This window comes from Coffea arabica, chromosome 11e, assembly GCF_036785885.1.
Source record: "Coffea arabica cultivar ET-39 chromosome 11e, Coffea Arabica ET-39 HiFi, whole genome shotgun sequence".
Taxonomy (NCBI): Eukaryota; Viridiplantae; Streptophyta; class Magnoliopsida; order Gentianales; family Rubiaceae; genus Coffea; species Coffea arabica.
In genome coordinates this window covers 39,094,594-39,119,412 of record NC_092331.1, presented here as the reverse complement: position 1 = coordinate 39,119,412, position 24,819 = coordinate 39,094,594, and the positions used below count along the sequence as shown (strand labels likewise).

The 24,819-nt window shown below is 36.3% G+C and overlaps 2 long non-coding RNA genes across 3 annotated transcripts; both read right to left on the bottom strand.

The window, feature by feature from the left end:
* Positions 1 to 15,787: 15,787 nt before the first annotated feature.
* On the bottom strand, positions 15,788 to 17,853 carry LOC140021745 (uncharacterized). The gene is made up of 2 exons (XR_011825691.1): positions 17,637 to 17,853; positions 15,788 to 15,847 (listed from the first exon to the last, which is right to left on the bottom strand). It is a non-coding gene; the product is annotated as an uncharacterized lncRNA (long non-coding RNA).
* A 2,921-nt stretch (positions 17,854 to 20,774) lies between these two features.
* Positions 20,775 to 24,274, bottom strand: LOC140021659 (uncharacterized). 2 transcript variants are annotated; one of them, XR_011825560.1, is made up of 3 exons: positions 24,099 to 24,274; positions 22,229 to 22,309; positions 20,775 to 20,967 (listed from the first exon to the last, which is right to left on the bottom strand). It is a non-coding gene; the product is annotated as an uncharacterized lncRNA (long non-coding RNA). The 2 variants fall into 2 exon arrangements; XR_011825559.1 differs by lacking the exon at positions 20,775 to 20,967 and having other exon boundaries at positions 21,931 to 22,309.
* Positions 24,275 to 24,819: the final 545 nt, after the last annotated feature.

The window sequence follows — 24,819 nt, the reverse complement described above, 5'->3', positions numbered from 1 at the left end:
GAATAGGCGCCCAACCTAATAACTCAAAATCCTCTGTAATTTGATAGACGTCATCAATGTCCGGAACTATGTGCATGTCGTAGCATCTCGTAGATAAATTCCATGTGCTTGCGCTTCTCGAACCAATCTTGATTATCCTTGAAAGTGAATCGTTCAACATTATAGTTCGGAGGAGGTGGTCGCCTAGGTGTGCCTCTTCGCGATCTCCTTTGTTGGGGCACCAGAGATGGTGTCCTCTGGACTTCTTCTTCACTAGAAATTTTGCAAATAATAGCTCGTTCTCTTCTTACCATGGTGTCTAAAATAGAAAAATTGTTAAGTATCTCATACACCTTTCTAAAGTTTAGCGCACACACACATTATACAAGAATTAAATCCTATAAAACATCTAATAGAAGAAACTTTCCATTTATAGTAACCATAGGTATTTATAGACTTATCATTTATGTAGACACCAAATTTTTGTCAAATTTTAATATTTTTCAAATTTTTTCTATTTAATGAGTTATCTATTTTCTAGCATTTTAATGTATATTTTTTTTCTCTCATTTTTGTAGGTTGGTTTTAAGGAAAAAAAAGAAAGAAGAAAGAAAAAGAGAAAATCAAGAAATCAAAATCATCCTAATCATTTTGTTTTACCAAAATCACTATTAACCCATTTTTACACTCCATCCTCATTAACATTTCTTCTCATTTTGGTAAAAAATTCATCATATTTTTCCATGCACCTTTCTTGTCATTTGGAAGGCTATCATTTTGACCAACCTAACACTCCAGTCTTAATACATCTCTCGACTCCCTCGTTTTTTTTTCCTGACAAGAACAAAAACTCCACTTTGGCTCCAAAGACATCTCTCGGCCTTTTCTTTTTGTTATCTCAATAGACAAAACACACATAAAGAACAAGAAGCACTCTCACTCTCACCCTCGGCTCTCCTCTCTCCTAATATTTTCCCAACACACTTGCACACAACAAAAGGGAGGCAGCGATTGGTTAGGCTATTGGAGCTTGGCAATTTCATCAAAAACTTTGGCCAAGGGACCAAACTCTTCATTGAGGTATTTCTCTTCCTTTTTTCCAGCTTTTTCTTTTTTTCAGTTAACTAGATTGAATGTATATGTTGTTGTTTTTTTTTTTGTTGCTTTATTTTGCTGGTTTTGTTGGTGTTGTATTGGTGAAAATTTGGGAATGTCAGAAACTAGATTAGGAAAAGAAGAATGTTTTTGTATATGCATGTTAACTGCTTGACAAAATGCCATAATGAAAAATGAATTAAGCTAGTGATTTTTGTTTGTGCTTATTCCTAGTGAAATAGACAGTTGTAGTTAGTATGTGGTTTGAAAAATGTGAAATTATTTAAGTATTTTAAACTTTGGAGCAATAGAAGCATGTAAATTTGTTTTTTATTTTGGGCTGTTTTGTTTTGATTCATGGTTTTATTGTTGTTTTCTTGTTATACTAAGATCATAATTATGTTGTAAGAATCATAAGGAGTGTTTTGGTATAATTTTTATGATTTTTAGTGGTGATTATAGTGTTTTAAAAAATAAAAAAATTGGGCTATTTTTTGGCATTTTGGCCACTTTCGGATCATTTTTTGTAAAAGCTAACTTCAAAAACGGGTTTTGTGCGAAAAATCGAGTTGGGGTGTGTATTTTGGTAATTTTTCGCGACCGGAGAAGTCGCTGGTGGCGGCGCCGGCGGCTGCCATGGCCGCTGGCTGAAGAAGCTTCAGCTGGCCGAACAAGAAGAAGAAGAAACAGAAGGGGAGGAAGAAGAAAGAAAGAAAAAGAAAAAGAAAAAAAAAGAAGAAAATGGATTGGGCTAATGTTTTTTTTCTAGTGGGCTTGTGCTTATTTTTGGTTGGGTTTTGGAAATGGGTTTTGGTTTATTTCTTTTGGGTTTTGGTTGGGTTAGAAGGTCAGAGCCCATGCATTTTTTTGACGGGGATTGAGTGATAAAAGGATAGGATGGTCCGCTTATTTCTTTTGGGTTTCGGCAGTATTCGGCCCAAAGAAATAAAAATGATAGCCTAATGGCTGTTTCTTGCCCAAATCAGAAACAAAAATTTGCACTTTAACCTCTCATTTTTTGAGTAATTTATTATGGCCTAAAAAATTTTAAATTTCTTTCAATTAGGTCCTTAATTTAATTGCAATTTGACCCCTAAATTTTATTATTTAATTTAAACCCTAACTTTGGGAAAATTATATTTTTATCCCCAAAAGTTTTTCAATTTTTGCAATTTAGTCCCTAGTGAATTTTGACTTTTTTTTTATTATGATTGTTTCTTTTCTTTAATAGCTAATTATGTTACTTTTGAATATATTTAACTTGTAATTTTTAGATGTTCTTAAGTCTCTTTATATTTGACATATTAATGTGAATTTAGTATTTTTATCATTATTATTATTTTCAATTAAATTGGTGCCATGATTCTTTTGTTCATTTTGAGTATAAATAGGGCAATTTGACTTCCATTTAGTCACCACTTCAAAAGGGAGGTACCCCTATTATTATTTAAATGTCAATTTCATGCTCTTTTGTGCTCCTACGTGTTCCTATGTGCTTATATATATTTTTATATGCTTTATTTATTTGATTTAGATGTTCATTCAAATTTTCTTATATTTGTTTAGTTAATTTTTATAATTATTTGAAAGGCATTTAAACACTTAAAAAATGTAATAGATAGGATAACTAGATTTGTTTTATTATATTTTCCCATTTTAGATTGTAATTAGGTCCCCTATTGTAATAGGTAGGATAGGTAAGTTTATTTCATTATATTTTCCTATTTTGGATTGTAGTTAGATTCCTCGTTGTAATAGGTAGGTTTTGTGTGATTATGTGGCTTATGTGTTATATGCTTTACCAACTTTCCTTAGAATTTTTGCATTTAGATATTATGTTTACGTGTTATGTGCTACGTACTCTTATGTGTTTATTTGTTTTAATTTATGCCTTATTTTTTTACTATGCGTTATTAATGCATGACATCACCACACTAGTCCAATGCTGGTTGTGGCTTCTCCCTCTGTTTATTTGCTAGTCCAACGCTAGTAAGAATTTTTAGAAATGGGCTAGTTCAATGCTAGACCTTTAGATCGTTCGTGCGTTAGATTTACTTTTGTGTAATATTCATTACATTTTCATCCATATTTTTATTTTTAGGATCTTTTCTTATTTGTATGATATTGCCTATTAGATTATCCCATATCCTCTATATGTGTTAATCATATCATTTAGAATTGCATCTCATTTAAGAAATTGCAAAATAAGTTAGTTCATTTGCTTGTCTAGATTAGAAAAATTATTCTTTGAACATGGGAAATGGGTGATTATAACTTTTTAGTTTAAATACCCATTAATCCTTGTATAAGAAAATTATGTCACAAGTTTTTGCCTCCCATACCCATTATGCTGCATTTCCTTTTCCTTTGATCACTTTTACCTATGTATGTAATTTAATTTCTTTTCTTTTCTTTTAATTTCATCATCTGCATACTCGTGACACTTTTAATGAATTATTTTGGTCTTCGGAATTAATGCGATTGGTATCAATTAAATCCTTGAATGAACATTTTGTCCCTTTCGATATTTTCTATATTTAGATTTGCATCCATGTAGGAAACATCCAAACGTGATAAAATTAAGGGTTAGATTTAGGAAAATTTTTTACTCAACCTCGCAACTAGTTTAGACTAGGTTGAAAGGATGCCTTAGATTTAAGTTAATTGAGCCTTTGCCTTCCCTTTTTTTAACCGTGACTCCCAAACCCATTTTCTATTGTTTTTCAAAGACCTGGAGTTGTCGAAAAGGGTTTTATTTTATTTTGTTTTTGTCAAAAATATTTTTGGGTGACTTGGTACACCTAAACTCAATACCAAATGGCGACTCCTATTTTTCTTAAAAACCCTTTTAGACTAAATTTTGAACTCAAACTGTCGCATTCTTTAAAGTCTCATTCTAGGCCCTTTTTCACTTATTTTTTAAAATCACATCTTTTATAAATATTTTTTTTCATCGCAAAAATGGGGCACAACAATTTGGCGACTCCACTGGGGACGCTAGAGAGTCCAAGCAGTTGGTTTAGTTATTATTTTTTCTTTTTTTAACCCTTTCACTTATCATATTTGGATGTTTAGGTTGCATATTTCTTTTACTTTCTCTTTTTACTCATTTTTAGGATTATTGCATTTCACACACGCGACCGTCTCTCGATATCCGCATATGCGATGATTTGTTTATTTATTTTTATTTATTTATGTTTATATACTTGTATCACGCTTGCATCTTGGGTGGGGGAAAATATCACTTTAGAGCTTTCACGCATGCTTTAATTATAATCCCTCCCTTCAAAAGGAAGCACCTCATACGTGCATGCATTGCTTTTCACCTATTTTTAATTTTCTCGTGGGTGCCATCCCACATTTTTTTGTAGGATTAGGATCGATTTCCTTATCTATGCGGGTGGTGTACCATGCGCCTATAGCGATGTCTAAGAGATCACTCAAACCACCAACCGAAGGCCTTGGGATTGATGACCCTTCGCCTCTTGGTCTGAAGGTTTTGGAGCCTAAAACCTTATCGACTCTAGGTGTATTAGTAAGCCAAACTTCATGCATCCATATTAGAAATTACCTAGAATAGAGTCAACCTTACCCAATTAGGAACACTAGACACGAGCGGAGGGATTCCACCCCTCTTTCTTTACTTTCCATTCTTGTATCATTTATTGTCCAACGTGCTATTTGTTATTTGTTGAACTAACCTCTCCTTGTTTTCTCTTTTTCTGCATACACAAACCTTAGAAATAAGAGTCCTGGCATGGTACTCATTTAGGACAAGATCGCCTTTTATATCAAGCACATTTAAATTTTAGTTATTTGCATTAATAATATGCGTATGTATTGTACAACATTTTAAACTTACCCCGACAGTTAAATGGGGTACTTTTAGGTCATATTTCAATTATTTCATTGTATATTTAATACGCTTTAATAAATTATCATCATGCATTAACCATAGAGGGAATACTACATAGGGAATTCCATATTCAGGAAAAGCCACCTCGTGTCTCGGATATGTAATCCAACGAGACTTGCATGTTTACAATTTTGTATTGCCTAAGGGGTAAAATCCTAAGGTAAGATACTCAAAGTGAAATTTCTCCTCAAATGGCTCCGTGTAGAATGCTGAACCAGATTTCTCGGGAACTAACAGACTGAAAAAATAATATGTCATATGAGGTAAAAAGATTGTTCAAGTATGTGGGGCATTTACCGAGTCATCTAAACATAACCCCAAATGTTGCGATTATTCAAGTTTTGCTTGAGTACTGGAATCCAGAAGGTTCTATTTTTAGATTCGGTGAATGTGAACTAACACCGACTTTAGAAGAAATAGGACTATTACAGATACGTGGGAAAGGTTATCATATGATATATCCAACTAGTGGAACAAGAGAATAGTTTTATAAGTTTTTGGGATTAAGGCAAGCTAGCATGAATCAACATCCGGATGCGAGATCGTGCCCGTTAGAGTTTCTGTGTGAATGATTTGGAGAAAGAGGATCCTATGAACAGTACCGAACCGATTTTTTCATTAGTAAAGAGCAATGGGAAGAGAAGCGAGTGCAAGCGTTTGGATTAGCTTTAGTCAATCTGTTGTTGTTCCCGCAGAAGCATGGAAAGATCACCTTTTCCACTATCAACATGGTTCAGAGTCTATTTTTAGGAATCAATGGAACGACCCCTACCTTGGTGCCTATAATCATTGCCGACATCTTCACGGCTGCTACTGAATGTCAAAAGAAGAGAGATTTCTTTTATGGGTCAAATTTGATACTTCAAATGTGGGCAATGAAGCATCTAGCGAAGAGGACGTCAACCCCTTGGGATCTTGTCTTCCCACAGAGAATTGGATCGAATCACACTGAGAAAAGGTCAAAAAGTATTATCGAATTGCATCTCCGAGTCAGTTTATTCAAGAGTTCGATAACTTGACACCTGATAAGATACAATGGATTTTGGATTGGACAAAAGTTAGGGATCCGGTTTTCACGACTACCCAACACAGTTTTATCCCCCTAACAAGTACCAATGTATTGCTCACATATGTTCCGCAACGAGTCATGAGGCAATTTGGGTATCCACAAAAAATTCTGATGATACGATGTCAGACCTCGAAATTTTACTTTTCTTTATAACCCTTATGTGAACTCACTTACCTTTGATTCTTGGTTGCTTTAATGGTTGAATTTGAGTCAAGGGAGTGAATTTTTTAAGAAATGTTTCATAATTTCAAGTTGTTAGAAAATCTAGAAATTTTCGCAGGAGGCTCTGCACAGCTTTGGGAAATTGGCTATAACTTTGTATAGGAAAGTCAGAATTGAGTTTCGTTTGTTGCGTTTGAAACTAGACTCAGAGGGCTTCCACTGTGTAAAGTTCAGAGTTTGATTCAATGTCTATAAATTCTAAGAAATTGGCAAAGTTGACTGAAAATTCTGCCCTGCACAAGTAAACATAGGAATGTTGTAGTAGCTTATGGCTCAATTTGGACCAACTTATGAACTAAATTTCTTTGAGGTGTCTTCTAAAGATTCTTAGTATTTGAAGTCTAGTTTTTAACAAGCTAAGTTGTATAATTTTTTTGATATTTATAACTCTAAGTTATGATTTTTCTAAAGGAAGGGCATAAGTTAGGGTTTTTGTGCATACTAGGGTTTTGGTGTGTGTTTTGGTAGTGTGATTGTGAAGACTTGTAAACTTCCTCATATTTTCTTAAAAATTTCCTTTTATTTAGAATCCATTATTTTACAATAGCTTTACTACTCATTCACTTCCTCAATAGTTAAAATTAATCATAGAACCAAGGGTTTTTCCTTTATTTTCATCGTTAAGGTAAACTAGGGTTTTTACGTCTTTTCGTAGTGTAACTATTCGGTACGAAGTGTGTATAAAATTTGATGATTAAGAGTGAGTTTTAGATGATATTAAGTGTGTGATTAGAAGTGATAATAATAAATTATTCAATTGTAAGTGAAAACCCTAGTACGTGCGAAATAAGGAAAAACGGGTTGAACCGATGTGTACCGTTCGTTACCAATTGAGTGCATCAGTTGAATACTACTTTATTACCTTAAACTCCTTGTTTTAGTTGAGCTAATTAGCTCTTAATTAACTCTTAAGTCAGCCACCATTATTGACTAAGAAAAAGAGAGATATTTTGGTGGAAATATTTGTGATTAAGTCATTTGTCAAATATTCAACCAAGGTCTTGACCAAGACCTTTGACCAAGACTATCCTTAGTCTTCATCTTGTAAAATAGAACAAAAACACCTCATTTTCTTCATGTTTGGTCGTGACTTAGGAGAGGAAAAAGAGAAGAGAGAAAATTTTCCATTTTTCCAACTTGAGAGCTTGCTTGATTCTTGAGAAAATTATCGTAAAATTTGATTCTACTCCGATCAATCGTTGGGAAAGCTTGGAGGTGAGTTTAGTGGAACTTTTGGGAGGAAGAAAGCTCTTGTATCACAAGTTATTTTGGAGATTTTGAGGTATTATACTAGAAACCTTCCTTATTTCTTTCTTAGTTTGCAATTTAAGCAAAGCATGGCTTGATTGTGGTGGATTGTATGGAAGATTTCATAGTTTGGCTTATTAACTTATAAATTTCAGCTAGGGTTTGTAATTTTCTGTTTTTATTAGTGTTATTTATCTAGAATATGATGTGAATAAACTTAGATAGGGAGTAGTAGTAGTGGTTTTATACATGAATAAGAAGATTATCACTTGAATGCATTAATTCCAGCTTTAAGTTTTTGTACTACCCAGTTCTGACCAGTTTCATTCAGCCATGATGGAGGCTGAATTAGGCTTAGCTCAAAACATGAAAGTTGTGGGAAATGATGTTTTATTGATTCTTGTAAAATTTCGGCTCAATCTTATCACTGTAGCATGCAAAATGACAAAAATACCCTTGACTGCCATAGGTATAGTTTTGCGGACAGTTTTGGTATTTCATCATTCTGGCTGCATTTTTTCACCTTGATCTGTTTCAAATCAGCCTTTGGCCAAAACATAAAAGTTTTATCCCTATGTTTAAGCTTTCTAACGCAACCAAAGCCACTTCAAACGGAATTGTGTAGCCTGAGTTATTGCCGTTTGAATTCAGTACTGACAACCCTCCTGGTCATGAACTTCTGGTTCTGTAATTTGTAGATTCAACTTGGATAAACTATTAACTGGATTGAGTTGTCTTCATCAAAATTGTATCCCTTTGTCTTAGCTTCGAAACGGTACAAATTTTACCCCAATCCGATAAGCATAGCTTGGGTTGTGACCGATACGCTAAGAGACGTCAAATCTGCTATTTAGCTATTTGCCTTTAAACTTGATTTCCGGTTGCCTTGTTAAGACTTGTGTTGTAATTGGATTATTTTGGAGCCTAATTGAAGGGCTATGGTGGTAACATTATTTGTGTGTGATTTTGGGGCTGATTGAGAAAAATAATGAAGGCATAAATGGCTGAAAAATAGGTAAACACAAAGGGCGTGCTGCCCAAATTTTCACTCGAGAGTTAGACATATGTACCTGCAACTTGAGCGACGATTTGAGGTCAAGTTGGACTTGGATCGCCTATGGTATTCGAGTTTTTTTTAGTCAGGATATATAAGCTAAAATTTTGCCGAAACTCGTACCCTTGAAAAGTGAAAGTAGCGACCTTTTCAAAATACGATTTTCCCGGTCTTTGATACCAAGTGTAACTTCTAAAGTCGAAACCACATCTTGATCATAACTAAACGAGCGAGCATGAATTTTTTGGAATTTGATAAGTATCTTGAATACTACTTAAACGAGTTGCATTTACTTGATTTTCTTGAAACGAAACTCCTATGTTTCGAACTCTAGAGAGCTTTACATTCGTAAATGATATTTTATCGCAGATTTGGACTCCAACCAAGGAGTTGAACCTGAACGTGACTTTTGAGAGGCACTAGACCTTTGGTGAGTGCTTCCAAATACCTGATTGAATTGGACACTTGTTTTCAATACTTGACCAATGTGATTTAAGGATATGTAATTTGTTTGATTGGGCAAGAGTGTACTTTATCGCACTTGCCCTAATATGATATATACTTGTTTATTGTTGCAATTGATTTGATATACTTGTACTTGACTAGTAAGTGCTGAGCGGCAGCATGTACCACACTCAATGTGAGTGGGAGGTGCCTCTCATTCCTGTGAGAACCTCGAAAATATGCCTACAGATATATACGTATAAAATAAAGGTGTACTTACGTATTGCCTTTGCATCTTGGACTTGTAATAAATTCTACTCCTAACCTTATTCGTTCTTAAACAAGCAATGGAAAATATATATATAAATATATAATATAAAATATATGTATTGCACCTGCATTTTTAAATTGTCAATAAACTTCATATTTCTTCTTATTTGTTTTTAAATAAGTACGTAAAAGTAGTTTTATGTTACAAACAGTTTAAGTGTGCAAAACATTAAAAATTATTTGATTCCTGCCATTATAAACTAATACTTTTTGGCGTAAATTATTTTAATGCCTTGAGGATAATTCTTTGAGTTCCGATAGCCAAGTCTAAGCGTTAATAATATTAAGTGTTAGCGGAAATCCTTTACAATTACATTCAGAACATTTAAAATCTCGATAATTGAACCTTCGCAAGAATAAAATATTAGTAGGCTAACAAATTTCATTTGAAGTAAAAATGTTGGAATTAGCTTATGAATGAGAACCCTGAAAAATATATATATATAAACCAGTGCATATTTCATTTGCATTTCTTTTATTCCTTAATAATTTCCAGCATTTCTGTCACTTGTTTCCAAATAAGTTCGTAAAAACACCTTTCATCTGACAAATAATATAATTTTTCTAAGTTATGAAATTTCTTGGTTTGCTTAAACATATTAGTACATTTGGATTTGGAATAATTTTATCACCTTAACATAAAACGTTAGAACGTTTAATCTCCACTACGCTAGATCAACGTTACTTGAGCTGATTAATCTTACTACCTTAGAATAAATTATTTAAAGTCCAACAATTAATTCTACTTAGTGAATAACGTTAAAAATATAAAGCCGACAAATTTTAGATAAGAATAATACAAAGTATACTAATTACGCGTAGGACGTAAATGATTCGAGAATAGAAGCCTTGCAAGATTAGTACATCATTAGGAACTTATTTTATGTCCGGAATAATTCTTGGAGTTAAATTGGAATTAGGATTCTAAGTGGTCATTAGTAGGACAACGTGAAATGTCCAAATTACCCTCTACAATATCACAAAATTACCATGCAAACCCAAACTAATATCCGGACATCATAATAACCCACCTCCCATTCGGCCAATGCAATTCATTCATCACCTTCACACTCCACCCTCCTGCACACTCAACCTTCCTCAAAACTGCAATTCCACTCTACAATTTCAATCTGTGCCGGTCCAAGAACAAACGAGAGAGAGAGAGCCTCACCTCGTGAGTATCGACTGAAGGTGAGAGCGAGAGAGCAAACGGAAAAATTATTTCTGGTTCTGTCCGTAAGCATCGCAGAGGGAAGAGAGGAGGAGAAACCTTGAGCGAACTCCCTTCTGCATTCTCCAAAGCCAGCCGGTTGCCATCCAGCTTCCACCACCACCAGTTGCAACCGCTTCAACCAAACCAGAACCAACAAACCTGTGCGGGAAGGCAAGAGCCGAGAGAGAACAGAAAATTTCTCAGACTTTCTGTACGCAAGTGAACTGTCGCTGAGGTGATTTCTGAGCTTCATTTCAACTGATTAGAGATTGATTAAGCTGTGCATTTGACGTTTGAGCAAGGATAAGTTAGAAAATTTTAATGGAATAAAAACTTGGCCACATTCAAGCCACCTGGGATGATCGATCCAACTCTGGAAATTTTTGGGTGAAAGATGTTGTTAATTGAACTCGATTTCGAAACTAAAAATGTTAACCAGTGGCTAAGCTTCTGCATGTTGAACTTGAGCATCTAAATCCACGTATAATCCAAGGAAAATCCGGAAAAACTAAGATCAAAGCTGCTGGAAATCTTGATTATGCGAACTGCCGAGAGTTGATTTTGTAATTTTAATTAATTGGAGTAATCTGAGCATACAGTGGTGACTAACTAACTGAATCTTGGATGATTATTATGATCAGGGCCATGCATGATAATTTTATATGATTGGATGATGAAATCAGAACCTGGAAAAAATTCTGTTGTAGTGAAATGGAATTGATGTGAACCGGAACTCTGATTTGCGGCTGTAATTCTGTTTTTCCGTGACAATTTGAGCATTCCAGTGTAATTAGCCGGGTGAAAGCTTGATGATTAATATGGTTAGAGTCTTGCATGATAGCTTTATGCATTCGGATGATGTATTAAGAAGCTTAGGAAAATTCTGTTTTGATGGAAAAAATTTCTGTCGTGACTGGTTAAGAAATGATTTGCTTAATTTGCCTAATTTTGACAAGCTGTGGTTATAATCCTAACTATCCAAGTGAAGATAAAATGCTTAAGGGCCTGCATGTTGAGTTGCACGATTGGACAAGGAAACTAGGAACTTGGAAAATTCTGGTTTTGTGAATTGGAATTCTTGTGAACTGAAAATTTCCGAAATCTTGAATTTTGAAATATAATTTTCAATCTGTCTTATGGTGATGATTTGAGTTGATAAATGCGATTAGCCAGTTAACAACATGTTAATTAAAGCTTGCATGAGGTCAAGTAGCTCGGCTAACCAAGAGAATAAAATGAAAGCAGAAAATTGGTTCATGAATGATCATCCGAGACTAGTTGTTATAATTTCGGGATTTGTGTTAGATGAGTATAATTGTAGTTTGAACCTAGATTTGATTTGGAAACCTTTACTAGCTAGCTACGTGTTTGCATGTCCTAATAGAGTACCAAAAATCCTGTTTTAACCAAAGAAAATCCTGTTTTAGAACCATTGTTATTGCTGGAATTTCTTTGGGAAATGCCGTGAACTTGAACTTGGAAAATTTTAAGTGGTTCCTGGAATTCTTCCTTGGGGTGTTAGGAACTCGAAATGCATGACAAAATGTACATGTAATCTGTGAAAGCTGTTTGGCAATGAATCATTTGATATCTCGAAAGATTTAACAAAAAAAAAAAAAACTTGGATATACAACTGCTGGAAATCTTCCTTGTGATCGCCAAAGTTTGAGTAAAAAAAATTCCAGCTTGATTGTGAAACTTTCTTTGAATTTATAATGGTTGAAATTGCCTGGAAAATGTGGTGCTAAAATTCTATTAGAGTCGTATGGATGGTTAGACAAAAAGCCTTGTGGTTTTAAAAAGAGAAAAAGGAGCTTTCCCACAAGTGAGCAAGAGTTTCCAGATTTTCGAAACTTACTGACCAGTCTAGGAAAAATGCATATATCTTGGTGTAGGAAAATCCGATTGAGGTTCCGTCAGTGGCATATGAAAATAGACTCATGGGCCTTTGTTCTGTAGAAATTTTATATTTTTCCGCCATGTATACTGCTGTTCGTGACTCCTCAAAGTAGACTGTCTAGTATGAATGTCGTGTTTCTTTGTGAAACTAAATTTGGGTTTGGATTGAGATTTTAGCTTACTTGCGGTTTAAATTCTTGACTAAATTGTGGTTGGGAGTGATTGATGTTGTCCAGGGCTAATGATTGATGAAGCCCTTGGCCATTGGAATGAATTTATAAAGAATTACTGAATGATGGAAGTTAATTGCTGGAATGTCTTGGGGCTTTACTTTTATTTTTACTTGCTTATGATGGGTTTGCTGAAACCAAGTGCTAATGATTGATGAAGCCTTGGTTGATCATTTTATTTTATTCAGAATTGCAATTGCCTAAAGCTAGGGCTAATGATTGACGAAGCCCTAGTAATTTGCTATGTGAATTTTTGTCATATTTTGATCCATAATATGATTTCAAAACGGAGTCGGAGCTGTGGAAGTCGTTTCGACCTTGCGAACTCGAGTAGCTGCGATCAAAATTTATCAAAAATATTTTCCAGCTAGTATTATATTATAAAACTCCATATCTAGGGTTTTGCCTAAAACTTTCCAACTCGATAAATTCCTTTAGCTCAAATTAGCCTTGATAGCTATAGTAAATAAGTTAAATAGTTTTTGGAAACTCTAAGTCTTATTTTAATTCTTTTCTTTCCTTAAGCTTTGCACTTGGATTGTTAACTATAGGAAAAGTTCCAAAATACGAGCTTTACCAATTTTAGTGAAAAGCTTGGGAGACTTGCTCGGCAAGAAACCCTATTTTAGGAAAAATAGTTTTAAGGATAATTTTTGCAAAAGCCGTAACTTTAAAGAAATGTTCAAAGTAACTTCCTAACGTGGATATTAAGAGATTTGTCGACTTATTTCAAGAAAATAATACTAGTTACCTTTTATAAGAAAAGTATTCCAAGGAAAACTAAAGGAAACAATTCTTCTACTTTCGTCAAGACTCAACCTATGGAAATTCTTGATTTTTCTAAGGGAAAGTGAACTAGTAGTATATTAGATATACCTCAATATCTATAAGCTTAAAAACTGAGTAAAAACTCATAGTTTCAAAATTTGGTTTCTAGGATTTTGCGAGGACGCGGAATTCGATTCTCAACTTGATATCTGAACTCCACTCTTGGTGAGTGTCCCTGCCTGTTCTTTTTCTACTTGGATTAAGTGCTTTCTTGACTCGATATGTGATAAATTGCAAAATGAGTTTTTGATCCATCGAAGTGAGCAGTGTGTACTTTATCGCACTAGCCGTTCGAGTGGTGACTTGCGTGAATCATTTTTCTCGTGAATCCTTGAATCTAAAAGTAGTTACGTCGTTGGGTGAATCCCTCGGCACTTGAATCGAACTACAAAAACGTCGTTGGGTGAATCCCTCGACAAATTATCTACGGGTATATCTCGAGTATACTGCGTCCTTAGTCGACGTTCGGGCCCGGGACCGGGGTATGAATGGTGACGGGTTAGGATTAAAATGAGTGGATCTACATGGACTATAAGTAGTGAGAGTTGACGGAGGGTCAACTATGATGAATGGCGATCAAGCGAGGAAAATGGCTCCTGAGAGCCCCTGTATCCTACCTTGTGTTGTTATACGCTTTCCTAACTGTTCAATTTGTTTAAGTTATTTCTCGTTGTTTGATTTACGTGAATGTGTGACGCCCCCACTTCTCCCTAAGGCGAACCAAAGGGTATCCGCGGGACGCCTGCCCAGCTCTCGCCGGGACTCACTACAATCGATCATTCAAGAGCTCGAAATACTTTAATTAACTTCAATACACAATTAAGGTACTTCAAATATCTCACACTTACAACTAAGTAGATTTCAAGCTTAAATACAACCCAACGGAAAATGGTACAATAGCCATCCGTTATAATATAACTTAAAGTCTTCAAAAGAAAACATTCTAGTACTACTCACGAGTACCCTTGGTCTCGAACCCTGTAAAAGAAAACCACAACGTGGAATGAGCTACACAGCCCAGTGAGGTTCCAAGACACTCTAACGGTTCAAATAAATCAAGTAAGTTGGGCATATCATATGCATGGTTCAAGGTTACACAATGGCATGTTATCATGAGGTGATAATCTTTGTACGGTAATTTGAGACATTTATCATGGTATGAGACATTGGCATGTATAGTTCACGAGTGATTGGAGCTTATTACAGGCATAGCTCAGGATTTCATGTTGGCATTTTAGCACGAAACAATTATTATGATACAAGGTAAACATATACTGTAGGATACGGTGTTCCAGTGGAACTCTGTCGGTCATCTGCACCTTATGACTTCCGGATCCCCTCGGTTTGACTGGCCATCACCTTATCCCTCCAGTGGTAATACTCGAGTATACCGAAACGGTTGTCCAGGGTTCCAACCTACCCGACCGAGCCCAGTCCTGGCTCGAGTAGGTCAGTAACCGAGGCAGGGCCCAAGTTCAGCTTAGAGCTTACAACATGCACAAGTTATCAAGTAATTCGACAAAAGGTAAAATTCATCATTTGAGTAGGTCGAGTGAGATAAAGTACACACTCGCCTAACAATGATGGACAACTTCATATAACATGTGATTCATGATAATCAAGTGATCAAGTGGATACTTAGCACGTAAGCACGTAAGCAATACAAGTTGATTTCATGGGAGCATATAATTCACGGATATCGAATAATCATATAGATTAAAAATCATATGAGCAAATAGTCAGGTAATCAGGTAGTCATGTGGGTTGGTAAACGGTTCACGGTTAACGGTTAACTGTTCACGGTTGACGGTTAATTGACAAGCATTGGTCATATGCATAGGCCATCATTGGCCGTTATCCCATTTTTACCACGTGAGAGTCGAGGAGATTCACTCCAACGACGTATGCAACCTTAGCATACCAAGTCATGTTATTCGAGTATTTTCAAGCATGAATTATTCATCTCAAAAGAGAACGAGTGCGATAAAGTACACACTCGACTCCATTTTTCAAAACCAAGTAGACTAAGTAAACAATCTAGCAAGTTAAGCATGTATCGAGTTCATATGGTCATTTGATATGGTTAAAGATTTAACCAATTCGTGTAGATATACAATGCAAGTATACATTCCTTAAATAGGCATGAGTATGGTAAATACTTAACACATAGCACTTAATAGTCATGAAATAAGCGTGTCCTAGACTTATTCAATTACGTATTCCTATATGGAACACTCACCTAGTCAAAACGAGCGAGTAGTTTTCAAACAAGCGTTTTAGGTGTCCGCTCCGAGTTCCCCTTGGAGATTCCCTCGAGTGCCTGAGTAAACAACCATTAACTATTATACACTATCACTTAGAACTCCTACTTATCAAAGAAGGTTGTACAATCTAAAGGGAATTCATGAATTGGGCCTTAATTATTAATAATCGAGGCTCAAGAGTAAAGTTTTAAAGTCTAAAGAAAGAGACTAACATTTTTCATGAAATCGAGTTAAAAATGTTCAATCGGTATCGAGAAAAGAAGGTAAGTTTCCAAAATCTCATTTCTAAGAAATTGTCAAATTTTAGCTTTGGGTGTCAATTCTAGAAAAATCGTATCTTGCACTACGTAGGTCCAAAATTGGAAAGCTTGATACCATTGGAAACTACATTCCGAGTACTACAAGTTTCTAGAAGACACTTTCCCATGATTCCAAATGGAAGGTATTCAAAAGTTGGATCAAAGTTACAGCTGTAGAATACTAAGACAGTTTCAAGGTTGGTTTTTGGCCAATTTTGGAAATTCAGTAAAATTCACTTGTTTTGAACTAACCTTTGAAATTTGGAAATCAAATAGTGTTACAATCCAAGAGTATAACAATACAAGCGGATTGAGAAATGGAGTTTCGAGCACCAAGATATAGTAGCCCCAAGTTGAGGAAGATTCAAGACTGAAGAAGAATTTCCAGTTTTGAACCTCCAACACTAGAAATTTAATTCGGTATCGAAACGAACTTGGATTGGTACCAAAATTGGCAGTATTTTACTCCCATATGAAAGGTACCACTCTATCAAACTTCAGGGAAAAATACTTTCGGTAAGATAGTTAATTAGTCAACCAAAGTTCAGGAAAATTATAAGGCAATCTGCCTTTGACTTTCATTTTCCAAATTTCCAATCGTCTAACCAAGAAAGTTATCCAACCATGGTTCATTTGTGAAATAAGGGTCTAAGATACACCCATAATATCTTTGGTAAGTGTTTAATATCAAAAACATCAACTAACAAGTTCATTCCAAGATTTGGTTCCAAACCAGTCCCAACATTAGGGTTTTCCAAAACAGAGCAGTCCACTTGTTTCAGTCACAACTCAGTCAATATAGCTCGAAATTGAGCATGGCTTATGCCGTTGGAAAATACATTCATAGTACTAAAACATCACAGAAGAAGTCATTCCCAAATTCGGCACCCATCTGGTTCAAATTCGGGCATCAAGTTGCTGCCTGAACACTTCATTCCAGACGAACAGAGCAACAGGACAGCGAACTTAAAACATTTGGTTCGGCTTGCTCACAAGGAATCAGAACGTAAATTTTATACCAAATTAAAGCTAGGAATGTCTAGTTTCAAACGCCACTGACGGCACATGATTTCGACATCCGAGGACAGAGTTATAGCCAAAATGCCAACGCTGGACAGTGCAATACGGAACAGATTTCCAGATTGCCACTTCTAGGAGAAAAATTCATTTGACCCACCAAACGTTAATGTTTTCCAACGAAAATTTTTACACACATAATATAACATATATACATCAGGTTCATGCCAATAGATCACCAAAAATGGGCCTTCTTATGGCCGAACAAAACAGGGGCATTTTCGGAAATTCTTGCCAAGACCTCTACTTTGAGTTTCCAACAATAACACTCCATAAACTCATCATTATAACCACTAAACTACCATTAAATCCAACATTAATCCTTAAATCAGCAACAACAACCCAAGTGTGGGAATACCAAGAGCCCACTCATTTCATTTTCACCATAAACAAGCTAACTAAGTGCATGCATGAGCTTAATCTTGCTATATAAATTCCAAAAGACAAGAATCCAAGGGTTGATCATTACCTATTCCTTGGGTGTGCAAGATCAGAAATTTCGGCCCTCTTGAAGCTCCAAGAACCCGTGAAGATGCAGCCTTTTGTTAGCTAAATCCAACCTCCAAGAGGTTTGCTAAGTGGTCTCCAAGTTTGGTGTGATTTGGAGGTGATTTGGGGTAGTTTTGGTTGAGATTAGTGTGCAGAATTTTTGTTGCAAATGAGTTAGAGAGAGAGAGGAGCTTGGCCGGCTGTGAGGAGAGAGAAGAGAGAGTGTGATTTTGATCTAAGTTGGCTTCTCAAAGAAGATTAAATGTGTGGTGAAAAATTGTTCCAAAGTCAACTCTTGTAAGGCTCGTTTGGCACGTTTTTAGGCTCGATTTTCTCGCGCGTTTGGTTCACTAGTGCACTAAACCTCTAATGCACTCATGTTAATATAAACATTATTCACTCTTAATTGTCTCGAAACAAGGGTCTAAAGTTCCTGAATTTAAATCGCGCGTGTGAAAACGCGTATCTCCAATTTAAGCGCGATAACGCGAAACTTCCGAGAAATTCTTATAACGATAGTACTAATAACTATCACTTGAGTATTTAAACATTAAAATGCCTAATTTAGGTCCATTGTACATGTCTCCAATATTTCAAACCTATTGTACTCTCAATCGATCAAGATTTCCAAAGACGTGTTCACTATTTTCACTAAACGAGCTTCCGAAAATTAATTTTTGAAACAAGTCATTTTAAAAATATAATGAAACTATATTTTCATGTAATTAGGTCTCAAGAGCTTAGAAAATAATATTCGGAGTAAAAGACCAAATAAATAATTAAATAAGCTAAAAATAGGAGATTAAATAAGTAAATTTTGCGAGTCCTCACAACCTCCCCTCCTTAAAAGAATTTCGTCCTCGAAATTCATACCTTCTGTAATTTCAGACAACTCTGAACCATGTGGTGTGTTCATGTTATGCGTTCTTTCAGATGCTATTGGTCGGTTTCTCCTTCCATTGACTTGTCGAGGGACAGTTCCATTTCCTTGTGGAGCAGTAGTTTCTCGTGGATACCTCCTTGGACAGTCATGAACTTTATGGTTGGTACTCCCACACCCCATACACTTTCGTCCCTTTAGCCAACAGTTTTCTTCAATGTGATTCGTCCTTCCACAATATCCACAAGTCGGACGAGGTGTTGTGACCTGACTGGCTTGCGAGGTTTTCTTTGATCGTGTCTGTTCTACTGAAGTCCCTCGCGACATAGTTCCTTTTGGTTCCTTTATCATGAGTGGTGCAGGAAATAACAGTCCTACTCCATCCACTTCTTTTCTAACTTTGGGTGGTGGTCCATTTCCTCCTAGTGTACTATCAGATGCATCTCTTTTCCTTGCTTGAAGAGCTCTCAGTTGAGATTTTGTGCTTTCTACCCTTTGCGCTTTTTCGAGAGCGTCACTAAATGTTTCAACCTGTGCTGCAGCAAGGGCATCTTGGATTTCCAAATCTAATCCTTGGATAAACCTTCTTATTCTCTTCCGTTCAGTAGCCACCAATTCTGGGGCATATGTAGATAACTTTGTAAAGCGTGTTTCATACTCAGCTACGCTCAAAGTTCCTTGACGAAGTTTTATAAAATCATCTTCTCTCTTTTCTTGGACAAGTGGAGGAAGAAATTTCTCATTAAATTCACGTACAAAGTTTATCCAAGTCCTTAGGGTTTGATCTCTTTCCCACTTGTTTCTTATAACATTCCACCAGGCTCGGGCTGCTCCTTCAAGTTGAAATACAGCAAAGGTGACTTGTCTCTCCTCTGTGTAATCCAAGGCATCGAATATATTTCTTATATTCTCTAACCAATTCTCAGCCACCTCTGGATCAGGTCCTCCAGCAAACTTGGGCGGGGAAAATTTTTGAAACCGCTCTAAAGCTCGATCCTCCCCTATCTCTTGATTTCCACGTTGGTTTCCTTGTCCAACACCTTGACCTTGTTGAGCTACCAAGAGCTCCAGGATATCCGTCATGCGAGTTAAAACTTGTCCCATTTGGTCATTTCCTCTCCCAGCACTTAGCTCAACGTTTTGATCAATATCGGACCCATTAGCTACTCTTTCATTTCGGGGTTGTCTAGGTTGACGTCCCTTTCGTTGTCCTCTAGTTTCCATGTTCACAACTAATCTATACGCACATGCATAACCCTCACACTTAGTTAAAATTGAACTATACTCATATACCAGTAGCAACATTTAAAAAGGATGAAGTCACTTACACAAATAACATTATCACCATGCAAGTAAACACAAACTAGAGTTCATTAAATCATAAAACAAATTATGGCCAAGTAAAGTTCATGCCAAGTCAAAGTCAATAGCAAAATAAACAAGTGATCATCACAAGTACATTCATCTTCAAGGCGCAGACTCTAAGTTCTACTCCCATCGTCTCACTATAAAAGATCACAAGTAGGGATTCACTAGATTATTGGAACTAGACGATTCTCATTCCCTAACATGCTCGATTTCAATCCCAACACAAGGATCTTTTGAGTTACAATATTTTCCATCTTCCACTCTTAATTATTGTACCATCTTAACCAAACAATTATTGGTTTCCTGTAACCATTCACATGAAATATCGATTCATTCTTATTCCCCAAAAATGGAGATATAAAGTCCTTATGGTTGCCCTCAACTCTCAAGTACTCGGGTACAAGAATCCGAAATAAGGTAATTCACAACTCGAGCTGGCCGGTCCCAAGAGTAAATCACCACATTCGAGATTCCTACCCAACATACATATCAAATTCCCTCCAATTATCAAGATAAAGGTTTTACAACCTACAATATTCATGATTCACAGCTTACATTTCTAGAAGGGCACTTAAGCCTTTACTCAATCACATAGTAAGGACCATAACACCACTTGGTCCTATCTTGCTCCTTTGTAGAGACCACGTGAATTGGCTCTAAATTTCATTGCTACAAGCAATCTTTTAACTTTCAAACCAGTCCCACAGTCCGGCATCCTAAACATTTAAGCCTAGGATACACTACAAAGATCTGAAGCCTAAGCTCTGATACCAACTGTGACGCCCCCACTTCTCCCAAAGGCGAACCAAAGGGTATCCGCGGGACGCCTGCCCAGCTCTCGCCAGGACTCACTACAATCCATCATTCAAGAGCTCGAAATACTTTAATTAACTTCAATACACAATTAAGGTACTTCAAATATCTCACACTTACAACTAAGTAGCTTTCAAGCTTAAATACAACCCAACGGAAAATGGTACAATAGCCATCCGTTATAATATAACTTAAAGTCTTCAAAAGAAAACATTCTAGTACTACTCACGAGTACCCTTGGTCTCGAACCCTGTAAAAGAAAACCACAACGTGGAATGAGCTACACAGCCCAGTGAGGTTCCAAGACACTCTAACGGTTCAAATAAATCAAGTAAGTTGGGCATATCATATGCATGGTTCAAGGTTACACAATGGCATGTTATCATGAGGTGATAATCTTTGTACGGTAATTTGAGACATTTATCATGGTATGAGACATTGGCATGTATAGTTCACGAGTGATTGGAGCTTATTACAGGCATAGCTCAGGATTTCATGTTGGCATTTTAGCACGAAACAATTATTATGATACAAGGTAAACATATACTGTAGGATACGGTGTTCCAGTGGAACTCTGTCGGTCATCTGCACCTTATGACTTCCGGATCCCCTCGGTTTGACTGGCCATCACCTTATCCCTCCAGTGGTAATACTCGAGTATACCGAAACGGTTGTCCAGGGTTCCAACCTACCCGACCGAGCCCAGTCCTGGCTCGAGTAGGTCAGTAACCGAGGCAGGGCCCAAGTTCAGCTTAGAGCTTACAACATGCACAAGTAATCAAGTAATTCGACAAAAGGTAAAATTCATCATTTGAGTAGGTCGAGTGAGATAAAGTACACACTCGCCTAACAATGATGGACAACTTCATATAACATGTGATTCATGATAATCAAGTGATCAAGTGGATACTTAGCACGTAAGCACGTAAGCAATACAAGTTGATTTCATGGGAGCATATAATTCACGGATATCGAATAATCATATAGATTAAAAATCATATGAGCAAATAGTCAGGTAATCAGGTAGTCATGTGGGTTGGTAAACGGTTCACGGTTAACGGTTAACTGTTCACGGTTGACGGTTAATTGACAAGCATTGGTCATATGCATAGGCCATCATTGGCCGTTATCCCATTTTTACCACGTGAGAGTCGAGGAGATTCACTCCAACGACGTATGCAACCTTAGCATACCAAGTCATGTTATTCGAGTATTTTCAAGCATGAATTATTCATCTCAAAAGAGAACGAGTGCGATAAAGTACACACTCGACTCCATTTTTCAAAACCAAGTAGACTAAGTAAACAATCTAGCAAGTTAAGCATGTATCGAGTTCATATGGTCATTTGATATGGTTAATGATTTAACCAATTCGTGTAGATATACAATGCAAGTATACATTCCTTAAATAGGCATGAGTATGGTAAATACTTAACACATAGCACTTAATAATCATGAAATAAGCGTGTCCTAGACTTATTCAATTACGTATTCCTATATGGAACACTCACCTAGTCAAAACAAGCGAGTAGTTTTCAAACAAGCGTTTTAGGTGTCCGCTCCGAGTTCCCCTTGGAGATTCCCTCGAGTGCCTGAGTAAACAACCATTAACTATTATACACTATCACTTAGAACTCCTACTTATCAAAGAAGGTTGTACAATCTAAAGGGAATTCATGAATTGGGCCTTAATTATTAATAATCGAGGCTCAAGAGTAAAGTTTTAAAGTCTAAAGAAAGAGACTAACATTTTTCATGAAATCGAGTTAAAAATGTTCAATCGGTATCGAGAAAAGAAGGTAAGTTTCCAAAATCTCATTTCTAAGAAATTGTCAAATTTTAGCTTTGGGTGTCAATTCTAGAAAAATCGTATCTTGCACTACGTAGGTCCAAAATTGGAAAGCTTGATACCATTGGAAACTACATTCCGAGTACTACAAGTTTCTAGAAGACACTTTCCCATGATTCCAAATGGAAGGTATTCAAAAGTTGGATCAAAGTTACAGCTGTAGAATACTAAGACAGTTTCAAGGTTGGTTTTTGGCCAATTTTGGAAATTCAGTAAAATTCACTTGTTTTGAACTAACCTTTGAAATTTGGAAATCAAATAGTGTTACAATCCAAGAGTATAACAATACAAGCGGATTGAGAAATGGAGTTTCGAGCACCAAGATATAGTAGCCCCAAGTTGAGGAAGATTCAAGACTGAAGAAGAATTTCCAGTTTTGAACCTCCAACACTAGAAATTTAATTCGGTATCGAAACGAACTTGGATTGGTACCAAAATTGGCAGTATTTTACTCCCATATGAAAGGTACCACTCTATCAAACTTCAGGGAAAAATACTTTCGGTAAGATAGTTAATTAGTCAACCAAAGTTCAGGAAAATTATAAGGCAATCTGCCTTTGACTTTCATTTTCCAAATTTCCAATCGTCTAACCAAGAAAGTTATCCAACCATGGTTCATTTGTGAAATAAGGGTCTAAGATACACCCATAATATCTTTGGTAAGTGTTTAATATCAAAAACATCAACTAACAAGTTCATTCCAAGATTTGGTTCCAAACCAGTCCCAACATTAGGGTTTTCCAAAACAGAGCAGTCCACTTGTTTCAGTCACAACTCAGTCAATATAGCTCGAAATTGAGCATGGCTTATGCCGTTGGAAAATACATTCATAGTACTAAAACATCATAGAAGAAGTCATTCCCAAATTCGGCACCCATCTGGTTCAAATTCGGGCATCAAGTTGCTGCCTGAACACTTCATTCCAGACGAACAGAGCAACAGGACAGCGAACTTAAAACATTTGGTTCGGCTTGCTCACAAGGAATCAGAACGTACATTTTATACCAAATTAAAGCTAGGAATGTCTAGTTTCAAACGCCACCGACGGCACATGATTTCGACATCCGAGGACAGAGTTATAGCCAAAATGCCAACGCTGGACAGTGCAATACGGAACAGATTTCCAGATTGCCACTTCTAGGAGAAAAATTCATTTGACCCACCAAACGTTAATGTTTTCCAACGAAAATTTTTACACACATAATATAACATATATACATCAGGTTCATGCCAATAGATCACCAAAAATGGGCCTTCTTATGGCCGAACAAAACAGGGGCATTTTCGGAAATTCTTGCCAAGACCTCTACTTTGAGTTTCCAACAATAACACTCCATAAACTCATCATTATAACCACTAAACTACCATTAAATCCAACATTAATCCTTAAATCAGCAACAACAACCCAAGTGTGGGAATACCAAGAGCCCACTCATTTCATTTTCACCATAAACAAGCTAACTAAGTGCATGCATGAGCTTAATCTTGCTATATAAATTCCAAAAGACAAGAATCCAAGGGTTGATCATTACCTATTCCTTGGGTGTGCAAGATCAGAAATTTCGGCCCTCTTGAAGCTCCAAGAACCCGTGAAGATGCAGCCTTTTGTTAGCTAAATCCAACCTCCAAGAGGTTTGCTAAGTGGTCTCCAAGTTTGGTGTGATTTGGAGGTGATTTGGGGTAGTTTTGGTTGAGATTAGTGTGCAGAATTTTTTGTTGCAAATGAGTTAGAGAGAGAGAGGAGCTTGGCCGGCTGTGAGGAGAGAGAAGAGAGAGTGTGATTTTGATCTAAGTTGGCTTCTCAAAGAAGATTAAATGTGTGGTGAAAAATTGTTCCAAAGTCAACTCTTGTAAGGCTCGTTTGGCACGTTTTTAGGCTCGATTTTCTCGCGCGTTTGGTTCACTAGTGCACTAAACCTCTAATGCACTCATGTTAATATAAACATTATTCACTCTTAATTGTCTCGAAACAAGGGTCTAAAGTTCCTGAATTTAAATCGCGCGTGTGAAAACGCGTATCTCCAATTTAAGCGCGATAACGCGAAACTTCCGAGAAATTCTTATAACGATAGTACTAATAACTATCACTTGAGTATTTAAACATTAAAATGCCTAATTTAGGTCCATTGTACATGTCTCCAATATTTCAAACCTATTGTACTCTCAATCGATCAAGATTTCCAAAGACGTGTTCACTATTTTCACTAAACGAGCTTCCGAAAATTAATTTTTGAAACAAGTCATTTTAAAAAT